Here is a 17107-nt window from a genome sequence, read left to right as displayed (position 1 = left end):
TGGATCGGCTCCCTCACTAGACAGTGAGTTTGGTGTACCCATCATGCAGACACCCGGAGTAAAAAAGGCACTCACATCAGCGAGCGAAAAACTTCGACGCTCTTCTAGATAGAAGAATCCCGTCAGTTGGCTCGACTACAACGAGTATATGGCTCATCATTACGCCTTCACAATGAAGGTAGTGGATGAACAAGAGCTCAAGAGCTCCACCGAAGCGGTTCGTAACCCACGATGGGTGGAAGTAGTCGACCTTCACCCACATGCTACAAGCCTTCCTCACCGATTTGAGGGGGAGGACTCGAGATTGCCACGGCGAACAAAGCCGAAGGCTGGACGGAAGCCGCATAGAAGCTGACATCAAAAGTCAGACAACGCCGAAAACAATGTCGGGTGTCGGACGCCTCACACTTGAGCTTGAGGGGGCGTGTTGAGAGATCAAGCTCAACTTAGTTTAGTTAGTTAGTCAACACATGTAACTTAGTAGTTACCTAGATAGAATCTAGTTAGTGTGTTGACCATAAAGCCTTAAATAGGATTTTGTACTCGAGTGGCATACATTGTAGATCCACCACTCCATGCTCATTTAATATAGGACTTACACATCGTACCTATATTCTCCTAGCACATGTGCACCCTTGCACATGAAACCTATATATACCTCATTGAAGGTATTTTTGTATTGGATGATAGTTGATGATATTTACCTTTTAATATACTTTATCATCCCCCATCTTGTTTTTATGTTCATAAGTGTACTTCTCTCTCTCTTCCTCTCTCACACACATCCACACACATATCACTTAATCTTCCGCTTAACTTAATCACATAATTAGATACTAATTAACCCTTAATTACTTACCTAATTCTTAACATATGGAAATATGTTTTTGAGAGCCCATTGGGGCTATATCTGTAAATAGTCCTAAAGTCATATTAGTATAAATATGACCTAGGGCAAACAGAGTGTATACAATGGTTGTTGTCATTATCGTTGTATAGAGTTATTGTATGAGTAACTGTTATACAGAGCGTAACAGAGAGAGAGAGAGAGAGAGAGAGAGAGAAAGAGAGACAATGTGATTCTCTGTTGTAACCGCCGCCAGGCGAAGAGAGTGAGCACGAGGTCGTTGCCTCTGTGCCCCTTTGTTGTATTCTTTTGACATAGTGATGGTTTGGAGTCTGTGGGCTCCCGTGGCTTTTCCCTCTCAGGGTTTTCCACGTTGTCGTGAAGAAAACCGTCCATAGGCGGAATCGGTGCACCAAGGCGTGGGAACCGGTTCTTCACGCGCGCACGCTCCGAGTTGTACATAGAAGCGAATTAGGAGGATAATCGGCGGGAACGGGCCCTAACACGAGTGGAGACAAAGACCGCGCGAACAGTCTTTTCGGTCGCGCGCGCGAGCGAAGGGACTGTACGAGTCGGCGGCGTAACTACGCGGATGCGTGAAGGACGAAGCGGATCCCTGTCCCAAAAGGGACAGGGAATAGAGCTGACATGACGGCCTGCTCGTCGGCCTATATAAGGAGCAGGAAAGAGTTGTTGCAGATATATCGGGCGGAGAGGACGAAGTGCTGCCGGACCGTTTCTGGACGCTTCTCTCTCTGCTTCCTTCCTTCTTGAGCTCCATAGCTTTCTGTGCAGGGTTCCGAGGAGGCTCGCGCTGTTTCGAGGAACGCCCGAGTGCTTCCGGCAGCACCTCCGACCGGCTACCCCCTTTGTGCGTCGAAGCGAACAGGCATCGGCATCTGTTCGCCGGCCTGCTCGGTTGTAACCAACCTGTGCCCCACCGAGGGTTGTAGTCGTGTTAGCCATTCTTAATACATATATTTAGTCATTCGCATCTGTCTGTGTCGGTGTTCGTTCGCGTTCTCAGTGCTAAAGGGCCGTGTCCCTGTGCATCCCCGGTCCTGCGTAGCCGGTTCTCTCTCTCTCTCCTCCCTTGCTTGCTCTTTGGTTCGAGACCCCCGCGGTCCCGCCTCGTTTCCACACGCACTTGCGTAATAACTCGACATCTTTGGTGAACCCGACGTGAAAGAGGCGGCAGAAGAGCAGAAGATGAGGGGGTCGGATCTCGCAGAGGCCATGGCTTCGGCCGTGGATCGGATTGTAAACGCGCGCGAGGGCACCGGTGCCCTCGACAGAGCTATTGAGGCGGTCGTCGGCACGATCGGCCGGTTCGATGGGAGGGATGCCACGAAGTATCTGGCGTCCTACGGTGCAGAAATGCTGATGCGGGACATTCCGGAAGAAAGGCGTCTTGCCGGATTTCCCCGAGTGGCAATGCCGAGCATCCATGCGGAGGTGCTCGAGGTGCGGGCGGAGAGCCGTACCTGGGAGGAGTTCGAAGGTCGGCTCCTAGAGAAATACGGGCTGGACGACGCGCTCCGGCTTTCGAAGCGAAGGTTCATGGAATGGGTGGAATCCTCGGGGAAGGGAAGAAACGCGTCGGCGCTCCTCCGGGAGTTCGAGGAAAACTTTGCGCGCCTTTCGGCGCTCGACCGAACCATCCTGGACACGAGCCGGGTCTTGCTGTTTGTCAAGTCGGTCGACGAGCGGGATCGGGAGCAAGTGGGCCTCTTGCTGGAAACCGAAGACGGGCTCACTACCGACTGGGCGGCTGTCAGGAAGGTCTGTGGCCGTTTCGACAAACGGCGAGAATGGGCGGATAACGGGGCAACCGGGTCGGGCTCGGTCGCAGCAAGGAAGCTCGAACCAGCGCCACAGGTGCGAAAGGAAGAGACCCGAGAATGGTTGGAAACTGGTTCGGCTTCGACCGGCGTAGTCAGTGGCTCAACCGGAGGAGCGGCGCTGGAGGAATTGACGAAGGCGATAAAGGACCTCCAAATCGCGCAGGCCCGAAGGGAAGGAGGCGAACCGGCTCGTGACCGACGGCCGGCGGCAGGAAACAGGTGCATGTGGTGCGATGAAGTCGGCCACATTCGGAAGGACTGCGGCGACTTCGCGGAGGCGCTGAGGAACAGGGTGGTGTACCTGTGGGAAGGACGGGTGCATGCCAGCGACACCCGAAGGGCCCTGAGCCGAAACGACGGGCGAGGTGGTATGAAAAGGTTGATGGAAGAGGCGGCGGCCCGACACGCGGAAACCGTCCACTACTCGGCGTCGGCCGGCATTCGAGTCGGGGGCGGCGAGGCCCGAAAGGAAAGCAAAGCCGGATTCTGGCCGACGATGCTAGAAGGCCTTGCCGGTGCAGGGCTTAAAAGGGAGGAATCGGACCGTGCGGAGAAACGGGTACGGGAGATGACCGGGTGGAGCGACCCGGTCGAGGAAAAGACGGGCTTCGTGGAAGCCGCTTGCCGGAACTACGAGGCTCTGGTGGAAGAGAAGCGGGTGGGGAAACCCGGGATGACCGGGCCCTCACAACGATACGAGACCCGGTCCGGGCCACGACGGGACGAAGCCGGCGGGGCCGGTACGCAAGATAAACCCCAGAAGGGCGGGTACCGTCTGGGGACGGAGATAGAAAGGACCACGGACTTACGAAAGGTCCTGGAGGAACGGATCCTCGACAGCAAGGTGGAGCTGTCGTTACGAGAGGTGCTGGGAATCGCCAAGAAGGAGTTCCACGACTCCATCGTGGACTTGGTGAAACGGAAGAGGCTGTCAACGGAGACAGAACCGGAAAGACCGGTGGAAGTGCGGACGACGCACCTAGACGACATGGCGCTGGGAGACGAGCGGGCGGAAAGCCACTATTCGAGACCACACTGGGCCCGAGCGACCACGGAAACCCCGGTGAAGATCGGCGATGTCCAGGAACCGGTGATAGCTTTGGTGGACCACGGATCGGAGATCAATTTGATGTCCATGGACTTCTATAAGAAGGGCAAATGGCCGATCAACACCAAGCACGGGTGGAAAATAAGGGCAGCAACGCGCGCCACCGAGGAACTGCACGGGGCCTGTCCGAATGTGCGAGTCAAGATCGACGACGTCGAGATTGACCAGCACTTCTTCGTGCAGGAGACGTCTTCGCATCCGGTCATACTGGGAGAGCCGTACATCACGGCGGCGCGAATGGAGACCAAGGTGCTGGACAATGGTTCGGCCTACGCAAGGGTCAAAAGCCAAGACGGGCGCCATTCGGTCCAGTTTCTGACGGTACGGCCGAACCACGAACGTAACCGCGACTCCCTCGGTTCCGAAAACCGAGAGGATTTTTAGAGAGGACTGCCAAGGCGTGGGGCCGCGACAGTCCGGACGCTCCGGGAAGACCCCACATCTGTACGATAAAACCGTGTACAATAGGTAGGAAATTTCGCTTCTCCGGCAGCGGAGCATGTGCGATGGTCGGCATCGCCGGCCGAGAGAAAACAAAGACGGAGGGGAGACTTCGAGCGTGCGGAGTTCTCGGCCCTGACGAAGAAATCAACGGAGCCGTGGAGGCAGTCTCCTTCGACGACACCTTGGGAATGCTGGGGAAGGTAGTCGAAGAAGACCTTAACGAAGACCGGACGATACCGGTATGTTCCGAAGAAATGTACGAAGTCATCGCGGACTTCGGTCGAGGGCTCGAGTCGGAACGGACGGCCCGAGTTAGCACCAAGTACAAGACTGTGGACCGGAAGGTGAGGCCAGTTGCGGCGCCCTTACCGGAGGGCAGCGAATCCCAAATCAAAGCGGTTGCATCGGACCCCAGCTTACGAGATCCGGCCTGCATAGGACACACCTTCACCAACGAGACGCTCCGCGAGCTGAAGATCGGTGGGGGCGGGTTCCTACTGCCGGTGGAGGAAGACCGGTTTCGGAGGATGCTCGGAAGGCACGGGAAAGCCTTCGCATTCTCACCGGAGGAAATCGGGTGCGTAGACCCGACGATCGTAGAGCCGATGGTGATATTCACGGTACCGCATGTACCGTGGAATCTCAAGCCAATTCCGGTTCCAAGAGCTCACATCCCGAAGTTGATGGAGCTGTTGAAGCAGAAAGTTGTTATGGGCATTCTCGAGCCGTCGAGCGCCCCGTACTCGAACCGGTGGTTTACGGTACCAAAGAAAAACGGATCATTGCGCTTCATTCAGGACCTGCAACCGGTCAATAGGGTGACCATCCGGAACGCAGGGATCGGACCGACCGTAGACGAGTTCGCGGAGGCCTTCGCCGGAAGGTCGATTTACTCGGTCGGTGATCTATATTCAGGGTACGACCAATTCCAGCTAGCCGTGGAGAGCAGAGACATTACGACGATGCGAACTCCCCTCGGCCTAGTGCGGATGTGTACGCTGCCGCAAGGAGGGACCAACTCGGTGGCCCACATGGTGAATGCAATGAACAAGGTGCTGAGGGACTGCATCCCGGACATCACCATGCCGTTTCTAGACGACATCCCGATCAAGGGATGCCCGGTAGAAGAGAAGGACGAGACGATCGGGCCGGACGGATGCCGGCGATTCGTGGTAACGCACATCGACGACTGCGAGAAGGTGCTGCAAAGGCTAGAGGATGCGAGGCTCACCTTCTCGGGGGAGAAGTCAGCATTCGGGCAGTCGGAAATCATGGTGGTCGGACATTTATGTGGACCATATGGCCGGAAACCGTCTCCGGCAAAGATAGAAGCCATCTCCGCGATGAAGCCTGAATGCAGCTCGGTCACGGAAGTACGAAGATTCTTGGGAGCATGCGCCTTCTACCACATATGGATCCCGCATTACGCGCACGTCGCGGAGCCGCTGTACGGATTATTGAAGAAAGGGCGAGGATTTGAATGGCTAGACAAGCACACGGAGTCGGTCCGGAAGCTGAAGGAGGCTCTTTCGGCAGCACCGGCGCTCCGAAAGGCCGTCTACCGGAAGGGCACCCTAGTGTACATAACGGTTGACACGAGTCCGACCGGAATCGGGTGGGTCGTCAACCAAGGAGACGAGGACGGCAATCGGTTTCCGATCCGATTCGGCGCGAAGGTCCTCAGCGAACGGCAGCGAGGATACGCCCAGGTTAAACGCGAACTCTGGGGTATCGTTTCGGCGGTGAAGGCCGACAAGGACTATCTGATCGGGACGGAGGTGATCATAGAGACGGATTGCATGCCAATTCTCGGCATGGTTTCCGGATGCGCGACGCCGGACCTGGCAATGCTCAGGTGGATAGCGTACATCAAGTCCCTGGACCCGGAAATACGACACATTTCCGGGAAAGACAACGCCATGGCCGACATGCTTTCAAGGGCGAGATTCGATGACGAGGGCGGCATGGTTTCGGAGGACGAAGAGGTCGGCGTGGACTTCTTCGAGACTGCGTATGTAACGACCGACGGAACAAGCACTCCGGCGCTTAACGACTTCGACGCGAGCAAGTACGACGGGGAGTGGCTGCAGATCGGTGGGTTTTTGAAGACAATGACGCCCGATGCGTCATGGACGAAGGACGAGGCCAACCGGATCCGGAAGAAAGCGTACCGGTTCTTTCTGCGGGATGGCTATCTATGGAAGCACCCGAAGAAGAGGGACGGCGCTCCGCTCCGGGTGGTGGCGATGAAGGAAGAACAGGAGGAGCTGCTGACGGCCTACCACGACAGCCCTTGGGCTGGACACCGGGGAACATGGGCTACGTTCGAGAAACTGAAGGGGAAGTATTGGTGGCCGGGGCAGTACCAGGACGTGCATCGGTTCGTGACAACTTGCGAGAGCTGTCAGATGCACTCCATAGTCCGACATCGGGACGAGCTTCACCCTACGTACCCTCCGACCATCCACTTCAAATGGATGGTAGATCTGGTGACGATGCCAATGGGGGTAGGACAGATGCGGTACCTGGTCCTAGCACGGGAGGATCTGACGAACCAGGTGGAAGGCCGGGCCCTTCCGAACAAAACGACCGCGGCCGTATGTCGGTTCCTAATCGAGGACGTGATATGCCGGTACGGGTGCGTCGGGAAGATTGTGGCTGACCGAGGGGAGTTGGACGCCGAAGAAGCCGCGGAGCTGTTCGACCGGCTGGGAGTCAAGCTCTCGCTCACCATTGCGTACAATCCGGAGGCGAATGGAAAGGTGGAGCGCGGACACGGACCGATCGTCAAGGCGCTGGTTCGAGCATGCCGAGGCCAAGTCGGAAACTGGCCGCGGCTGCTACCTTATGCTTTGTGGGCAGACCGGACCACGCACAGTTCGGTAACCGGGTACATGCCGACGGAGCTCATGTTCGGCCAGAAGCCGATCATGCCGATAGAACGGACGATCTCCTCGTGGGCAACGGTCGACTGGAGGGACGAGATGAGCCGGGAAGAGTTGTTGGCCGCACGTATACGACAGCTCGAGCGGAGACCGGAGGACGTGGCACTGGCTGCGGAGAAGCTCCGGGTGGCGAGGACAAAGAACAAAGCCCGGTTCGACCGAACGCACCGGCTCCGACCGAAGAAAATCGAAGAAGGTGACTGGGTGCTCGTCTACGACAGCAGCCTCGACAACCAGCACCGAGCTACACGGAAGTTCGCGCGAAGGTGGTTCGGGCCTTACGTGGTGCGGAGCGCCAATGACAACGGGACATATCACCTGGCGGAACTAGACGGCACGAGAATGGCGATACCGGTTGCAGGGAAGCGGATCAAAGCGTTCAAGAAGCGGCACGACGACGAGCCCGACCCAGCTCTCCTAGTCAGCAGTGACGAAAGATCCGAAAACGAGGAAGAACCGACGGGCGAGAAATGAAGACGGGCCGGTTTTCTCCATCCCAACTCTCTTGGTGCATACCGGAGGATGCACGGTTAGGTGGGGGCGGATGTCGTGAAGAAAACCGTCCATAGGCGGAATCGGCGCACCAAGGCGTGGGAACCGGTTCTTCACGCGTGCACGCTCCGAGTTGTACATAGAAGCGAATTAGGAGGATAATCGGCGGGAACGGGCCCTAACACGAGTGGAGACAAAGACCGCGCGAACAGTCTTTTCGGTCGCGCGCGCGAGCGAAGGGACTGTACGAGTCGGCGGCGTAACTACGCGGATGCGTGAAGGACGAAGCGGATCCCTGTCCCAAAAGGGACAGGGAATAGAGCTGACATGACGGCCTGCTCGTCGGCCTATATAAGGAGCAGGAAAGAGTTGTTGCAGATATATCGGGCGGAGAGGACGAAGTGCTGCCGGACCGTTTCTGGACGCTTCTCTCTCTGCTTCCTTCCTTCTTGAGCTCCATAGCTTTCTGTGCAGGGTTCCGAGGAGGCTCGCGTTGTTTCGAGGAACGCCCGAGTGCTTCCGGCAGCACCTCCGACCGGCTACCCCCTTTGTGCGTCGAAGCGAACAGGCATCGGCATCTGTTCGCCGGCCTGCTCGGTTGTAACCAACCTGTGCCCCACCGAGGGTTGTAGTCGTGTTAGCCATTCTTAATACATATATTTAGTCATTCGCATCTGTCTGTGTCGGTGTTCGTTCGCGTTCTCAGTGCTAAAGGGCCGTGTCCCTGTGCATCCCCGGTCCTGCGTAGCCGGTTCTCTCTCTCTCTCCTCCCTTGCTTGCTCTTTGGTTCGAGACCCCCGCGGTCCCGCCTCGTTTCCACACGCACTTGCGTAATAACTCGACAACGTTAACATATTGTGTACCCTCTCTCATATTGTCTGTGTATATGTGCATTTACCTTCATTGCCCATTTCTTCCGTGGTTGTGATTCTAACAAATTGATTGAAGTCTCGGTTGGGGCTGAGCATTATTCCGCATATTTCTGTCATTATAATGCTCAATACTTGGTTGAATGCCAAATTGATCCTTCATCAAATTGAAGTAATCATACCCTTCTTCAACGCTTCCTACAAGCAGACAAAGTACTAGTAAACACAATATCAACTAGAATTAATCCATGTTGTTCCATCTCTTTCAGGCAACGTTTGCAACTGTGTGCATACTATGTAGAGCGACATCCATGAAACCACCTCATGAAATGGTAGTATATTGAACATTCAATGAGACTCTTCCAACTTTCCACATGTTGCATACATGTTAATGAACGAATTTCCTATGACAACATCTGAATCAAATCCATTTCCTATAACTAGATCATGTACCAGACTTGCCTATTTCACAGCTCCCATCAATCCACGGGTTTTTAGCGTGCAAAGAGTCGTGACTTTGTCAGCTTTAACCCCTTTTGCTTGCATTTTTCAAAGATTTCAAAGCTGAAAAATCTTTATTATTCCGCACATACCCAGAAATGATTGTATTGTCAGTCACCACATCTCGATTATGTTGCTTAGAAAAAACTGTGATTGTTTCTTCCATGTTTCTACATCTAACATACATGCACATATGCATACATCCATGACTTTGTATTTTTCTTTTCCTCCAAAATTTCCATTCCTCACTTCTATCATCTATTAGTACCTTTATATTTATTCACTTTCCTTTAAGCTTACAAAATGCATGTAGTCATGTCCTAGAGAAACCAAGAAGTTGACCTAAAACATTTAACCAGTCAAAAGGTAAACCTCCAAACCATCTAGTTTCCGACATTTGAGGATCTCATGGTTCTCTCTAAATCTCCATTTAAAATTGCCCATACTGCGAATACGGGTTCACAAATCGTAAGACCAAAACTGTTGTGCCCACTTGTTTTACCAAAATGAAAGATGATTGAAAGATTTGGGGATACACCCTCCATTTGCATCTGGTTCAGCATATATTGAAGCTCTTCAACATAATCCTACTCAGCATATTCACAAATTAATGTAGTCCAAGATACTGTTGGTAGTCTTGCTCAACATACCCTGAGATAAGTGTTGTCTCAAGAAATAAACCATCTAACTAAATCTGAGTAAAACAATGTAGCACTTTGATACTGGCCCAAACTTGGCACATCCTGAAAGTAGTGTGTTCCACAAGACTATGTAACTGATCTCGATTTGGCTATGAATAAAAACTATGTTGTGCATCAAAGCATCCATCTTCTTGCCCAAAGCATTCGAGGATAGAGTTGTATAGCATCCTCATTCTTATCATGCTCAATATAGCCCAATAACATGGTAGGCCATTGTACCTTAATACATCCAAATACAACACCTTTTGACAGTTTGATTCCACTCATCCTCACCAGAAAAATGAGAAACCGCTCCCCAAAATTTGAAAAGTAAATGAAAACATAATCAAGCCTCCCTATCCCTCCATAGAACTGCTTCATCGTCCATTAACATCATCCATCTCTACACTAACTTAGACTAAAAAGATTTTCCTATAAGGACGATTTCCCATTAGCGTTGTCGTGAAGAATTTCGGCCATAGGCGAAAACCGGGAAACATTGTCTACATCGGCGGGGTGCAGCGTGTGTACGCACCCATGTACATTTGGTGTGAATATCGAGGGCGCCTTTATGGCGCCGAAGAGTAGTTAAGTCGGGACAGACAATCCCATGTAAGTCGGGATTTGTCCCACATTGTAACGCATCCCTTTCCTTGTTCTATAAAAGGAAGGGAACGCCCTTTGTGAAGGGGTTGCCCATTTTGGATTAGAGGGTATACCGGTAGGTTTAGGGTTAGGGTTCTTCTACTTCTTCTTCTTCCCCTTCGTGTTCGTTTAGGGTTGGCTGCAGCTTATCTCCTGTGCAAGACCCCGCTCGGCACGACGAGCCCGAGAGCTCCCCGACGGCGGCTTGACAGCAGACGACTGTTGTAAACTATCCTGGTCCGGCTCGAAGCCGGGAGTGTATTCTTCATATATATATATATATATATACATATACGTTTGCGTCTGTCTGTGTATATTGGCGTCTTGTTGGTGTCGGGTGCTCCCCTCCTTCCCTGCGTTTCCTGTACAAGAGGGCGTGTGTGCGCGCGTGTGTGTGTGTGTGTGTGTGCGCGCGCGCGTGAGTCGGTGTCAAGCACGCTCTCTCACTCCCTCTCTCTCTTCGGCTGCTTCCGGTGCGTTTCAGGGGTGCCCCAAAAAACGGTGAAGTGCGACTTCCTACGCTCCGTCGCTCCCTAGTCCAAGACCCCCGTGGTCCCGCCTTTCTCCACGCACGCGCATAACAACGCGACAGCGTACAACTATTCTCACAATGGTGTTATCTTAAGAAATAGACCATTATGTGCAAGCATGGATAAGCAGGGTATTAGTAGATGGAGAGTTAGGCCAAACATTCGCAATTTCGAGGTCAGTGAGACAGGGTTGTTCGTTGGCTCCTTTTTTATATTTGATGATTGGAGAAGCGTTTAGTAGTTTTCTTACAAGTAATATTGTGAATATAAAAGGGCTACAATGGCCATGGTTAGAGGAACAGGTTGTGGATTATCAATTTGTTGATGATACAGCCTTGTATTTGCAAAGTTCTAGCGATAATCTTTCTAGAGTACAACATGTTATTGATACATTTTGCTATGCTTCTAGAATTGTTATTAATTGGAATAAATCAGTGGGGTTCTGGGTAGGTAACACAATAAACCCTTTGTGGTGTCCACAAGAAGGGTTTCAATGGATTCCGCATGGGAAACCTATAAGATACTTGGGATGTCATGTATGTATTAATATTTCGCCGGAAGATCATGTAGCTCCTCTGTTGCTTGCTATAAGGAAGAAATTGTTATATTGGAATATTGCTAAATTGTCATTGGCAGGAAGGTTGTTATTGCCAATCAAGTATTGTTAGCTTCCATGTGGTACATTTTATCAGCTTGGTTGTGCTCACGTTCTGCTTTATCGCAAGTACAAAGGCTTATTAGGAATTTCCTTTGGGGATCTAAAGATTGTTCTTATGTGAGAGCCAAGGTATCTTGTAAAGTTATTACAACTCCAAAGGACGAGGGTGGTCGTGGGAAAATTTATTATAAGTGGTTTGTTGCCTGGTGGGGAGCCTTGGAAAAAAATCTTAAGGCAGAGAATGGTTAAAGTTATGCCTTCTACCGGTGGCAATTGGAAAGATAGTTTTTTAGGGGTATCATGAAGGCATGGTGGGATTTGAAACATAACTTAGTCCGATCTTTACCATCATGTAAGGAGGAATGGTTGCATCAACCCCTCCTATTGAACCCTCTATTTGCATCAGAATATGGGGTAATGTTAGGGAAGAGAACTACGTTGAATTGGGCTGACTTTGATAAAGGTGAAGCTAAGTCTGTTGGGAATTGGCTGACTTTTTCTTCTTCAGCGATGGAAAACAAAACCCAAGTTTGTAGTGCAATTTGGGGAGGGAAAATTATGTATTCAGAAATGGATAGTCTTTACAATATCTTCCTTTCAACCTGCTCAAACTAGTTTCCTTTGGTATGGTATGTTTTCATCCCTACATGTCTTATTGGGGGTTAGGGATTATAAAAACTCTCATGAATGCCTTTACTTCGATGTTTTGCCTTCTGGACGACTTCATTCTCTCTTTGTGGAAGACGAAATTGTAACTCGAGGGAATAGGTTGCCTATACGTATATTATGGAAGAAAGATAATAAATGGATATTGAACCCACATCCAAATGATGTTAAGAATCTCTCTAATTTATGGGTCTATGAGACTAAGCCCATTGATCACCTTTTGTGGGATCCTTGTGAGTGGAAATGGCAAATCAGATCAGCACAAGGAATGTTAAGGAGAGAAATGGGTAGAGAAATGCTGAGGAGAGGTGTGACTGTTACACCAACAGCTTGTAATTTTTGGAGATTTGGTAATGTAACAAATTCTTGGTTGAATGCTTATTGGAAATGGTTATGGGCGATGCAAATTCCTAAAAAGGTTGTGTTATTTAGATGGTTGTTGACACATTATGGCATTCCTGTGAAGTCAGGGATGCGGGCACATTGTCAAGATTTAAAATGTGACAGTTGTGGTTCTCCCATTGAATCGGTTTACCATGTTTTATGGATATGTCCTATTGCTATAGCAGTTTGGAAAAGAATGTTGAGAATGTTATATCCTATTTATGGTAGGCAGGTGTACACATGGGATTTTGTGAGATGGGGAAGATTGGCTAAAGAAATTCAAAACTATGAAAAGGAGTATGGTGATTTCCTTCTCCTCTCCGATGGAAGACATGTATTGGACGTCTATGATATTCCGTTGTTTGGAAGAGGATATGCTCTGGTCTACGATATCTTCTCTAGTCATTTGGGTCTTGTGGAAGGCTATATGTAAATGTGTATTTCAGAAAGTTAAACAGAATGTAGTTGAGTTAGTCAAAGAGGTATGGTTAATGCTCGTACACCCTTTAAGAGGTCAATATGATGCAATAACTGGTGAGCCTGAAGTTGTGATTCGGAGACAACAACAATTTAGAGAAACTTGGAAAAACGTTGAGGTCTTCGTCTCTTTTGGAGAAAGAATAAAGTGGAGATATGCTTCATCAAGATGGCTTTTTCCACCCCCCGTCTTGGAACAACCTTCATGAGGGCTTTTGATACTTGACATGTTGGTTGATGTGGATATGAGGGTTGTAATATATTGTATGAACTCGTTGTAGCCTTTCAGCATCTTTCCATTAATACCAAGGTGAACCTTCTTTAAAAAAATAAAAATAAAAATATTGTGTCCTATTTATGGTAAACAGGCGTACACATGGGGTTTTGTGAGATGGGGAAGGTTGGCTGAAGAAATACAGAATTATGAAAGGAACCATGTTGATTTTCTTCTCCTCTTTGATGGAAGACATGTGTTGGAGGCCTCTTATACTATCCATTGTTTGGAAGAAGACAAGGTTTGGTCTACTATATCTTCTTTAGTAGTTTGAATGTTATGGAAGGCAAGATGTAAGTGTGTACTTCAGAATGTCAAACTGAATGCGGTTGAGTTAGTCAAGGAGATATGGTTGATGCTCCTGCATGCTCTAAGAGGTCAATATGAGGCAATACATGTTGAGCCTAATGTTGTGTTTCGCAAGCAACAACAATTTCGAGAAATTTGGATAAAGGCAGAGGTCTTCACCTATTTTGGGGACAGAATAAAATGGAGATATGCTCCACCAAGATGGCTTTTTCCGCCCCCTGTCTTGAAAAGACCATGCATGAGGGTTTCCGCTACTAGACATGTCCATTCATGTGGGTAGGAGGGTTGTACTAGATTGTATGGATACTTTGTAGCCTTTGGGCATCTTTTCATTAATACCACAGTGAATCTTCACTTTTAAAAAATAAAAAATAAAAAAATATTGTGGCAAGAGCAACATGCTAGGGTATTAATAGGGTCCAATGGATAACCATATGACATGAGGATTAAGGGACAATCTATGCTACGAATAACAGTGACCTAAGTATGACATGGTCTCAAAAAAAGTAGATATATGTAAGGGGTACATTTTAGTGGACACTATCTTATATGTGTGTTATGCCACATGAGGTGTGTTCATCAAATTTGTATGATACCCATAAAACAAATACACCTTGCATGACAATATCATATTCTCCCATCAATTTTGTGACACTTGAATGTTGGCAAGATTCATTTGATCCATATTTAGTGTTTGCAAGGACTAGGATATGGTAGTCAAGGAGTAAGGTGGGTGTTGCTTTTCCTTGGAATAGTATTAAATTAATGTACTTGTGCTGGACATAATGCAAGGTATATTTTGTTTATATGGATGAAAATTATATAAGATCTTATAGGCCTTTTGAGAAGCTTTGCTTACGGTCATAGTAAAATGCTAAAACTCTAAAATTATTTTAGATGAGGTGGAAATGGTTGCAAACGAAATGGACCACTTCGCTCGAAAAATAACATTATGCAACAATTTCCACAACAAAATGGACCATTCTCAAATTGGGAAGATGAGGCTAGCTCGCACAATGTCCATCAATGATAGTTCATTAATGTCCATTGATTTAGACTCCACCACTAGATGAAGGCAACGAAGTCTTGACTCAAAACATACAAAGACTTCAAGAGCATTAAAGCCATTCTAGTGTGATCTAACAAGGATTCAAAGATTTTTAGGATGTAAAATACAACTAGCAACAACGTGCATATTAGTATAGATTATGTGTTTGAAGAAAAATAAGATCATGATTTCTCGTATGCTTGAACATATGAAAATTTGGTTATGCACAAGACCATCATGGTGGTAATTAGAAAGCTGATGTATATATATAGTTAAACTTTTGACCTAACAACATGTGCTACAACCATGAATCCCATAAAGAAAATAGTTCTATTATTTGATAAATAATTGGGAATTGTTGTTGCAAGCTTATTTAATGGAGTCTGGTACCACATTATATATACTTGTTTACTTCTCAAGTCTTTATAAATTTTGAACAAATCATACCCAACTTTCTATGCTATTGATGAGGGACAAGTATATTGTATTAGTCAATCATTATGAGGAAGGTAATACTAATGAGATATTTTGAGCATTATGTAATACAACTTGGCATTGATTTTATAGCTCAAAAGATGATAATACGTATTTATAGCTTAGTAGAAGTATATTAAATCTCTCTTGAGCTTTTGGATAGCCAACGGAAGTATATTATATCTCTCTTAAGCTTTTGGATAGCCAAAAGTGTGATTGGCATTGATTGCAATTCAGATTTTTCATGGGAAAGTGACGAATAATAAAATTGATTATCCCTTCATTGGAGCACAATTTTGACATATAACATAGAATGCCTATATATTTGGCTTGCAATGAGACAAATCTTGGAAGCCTAAAGAGGGGTATGTTACACAAGCTTCCCTAATTTAGTCTTGGGATTGTTTTTAGGATCTAATAATACCTTTGTCCTTAATAAATGTGTAGGATTTCATCAAACCAAAGTATCAATACTCTAGCCAACTAAAGAAGCTCACTCACACATATATCTAGATTTTTGTAAGAATAAGCTCACATTGTCTCAATGCCACCCGAGGTAATTAAACAAAACATACACACAATTAAACATAATACACACTTAAATAAACACTGGTAACTATACATTGTCATTGGTTTATAAAGGGAAATATTTGTTTCTCTCCATGTGTTGATAAAAAGATTGACGTTAATGTTGCTCCAACCACAAGTTTAGTACTATCGATTTCCAAGATTGCCATTGGGTTATGGTTGTTAGTGTACAAATTTTAAACTGAAAGTATCATGGGTTCTGATAAAGTCTGCAACATCATAGGCCTTGCTTACAATCATTGATGTTGCAAAGCACAAGCTTCACAACCCACACAAATATAAACATATATACATATACATATACATAGAGAGAGAGAGAGAGAGAGAGAGAGAGAGAGAGAGAGAGAGAGAGAGTGTGTGTGTGTGTGTGTGTGTGTGTGTGTGTGTGTTATGTACACATAACGTAGGTGAGGGTAGGTCACTAATATTTACCTAAGTGAAGGGTATATTCACTAATGTTAAAAAGGGGACTAATGTGATTGGATAGAAGGAATGATAGGTGCATGCACTATCATGATTTGGACAACCAATGAATGGAGAGCCTTTTAGAAAGGCAAATCTATTCTAGATAGTTCCAAATCCTATGGAATTTAACAATTTTTTTCTAAAAAGAATAGAATCTAATCTTAGTTTTTCAAGTACAAAGAAAGGGGATACCGAAAAAAAGACGTCAAATAATTTAGACTTAACACCTAACAATTTAGAATTAAAATCAAACAATTTAAACTTAAAAGGGGTCTAAGAAAAGGTATAAATATGAGGCTTAGCTACCCTCGTAAGCACATTACGTCGAAAGGCTATTGTCTTACACACTAGTGGTGCGGGCTAAGCTTTCGTCTCGACGATCGTGTTTATCTCTTCCAAGGTATTAGTCATCCGAATATCCGAAGATATAGGACGTCGGTGGTAGGTTGGTTATGTCTAGATCATAGCTCGAGGGTGGTTGGGTGGAACGGGTTCTTCTATCCAATCTATTTTCCTTCTTTTTACTTTATTTTGGTCTATTAATTAGTATTAGACTCTTAACAAAGAGAGATTAAATCATGGTTGCATGATATTTTCAAAAGTCGTTAATAGTTCTAATCTACACAAATCCCCACAAAAGTTCAAATAACTAGTAATTCCTTGCACTAGAAAGTTTGGAAACAAAGCATTGGTCACAAGCAAAGTTGCATCTATGCAAAACCAAACATGACTGCTGGATAATCCCTCACAAGAACATCAGATCTTGATACTCCTAGATTACTTCTTTAAGAAGCCAAAGAAGTGATAGTTGGCGAATACTTTTGCGAATACATACATCTTTTTATAGTTTGTTCCCATA

Source organism: Azolla caroliniana, unplaced genomic scaffold, assembly GCF_043228905.1.
Source record: "Azolla caroliniana isolate FFs.n. ecotype wild unplaced genomic scaffold, voAzoCaro1.0.p SCAF_1, whole genome shotgun sequence".
Classification (NCBI taxonomy): domain Eukaryota; kingdom Viridiplantae; phylum Streptophyta; class Polypodiopsida; order Salviniales; family Salviniaceae; genus Azolla; species Azolla caroliniana.
The sequence above is the reverse complement of the archived record's forward strand: the minus strand, read 5'-3'. Positions refer to the sequence as shown.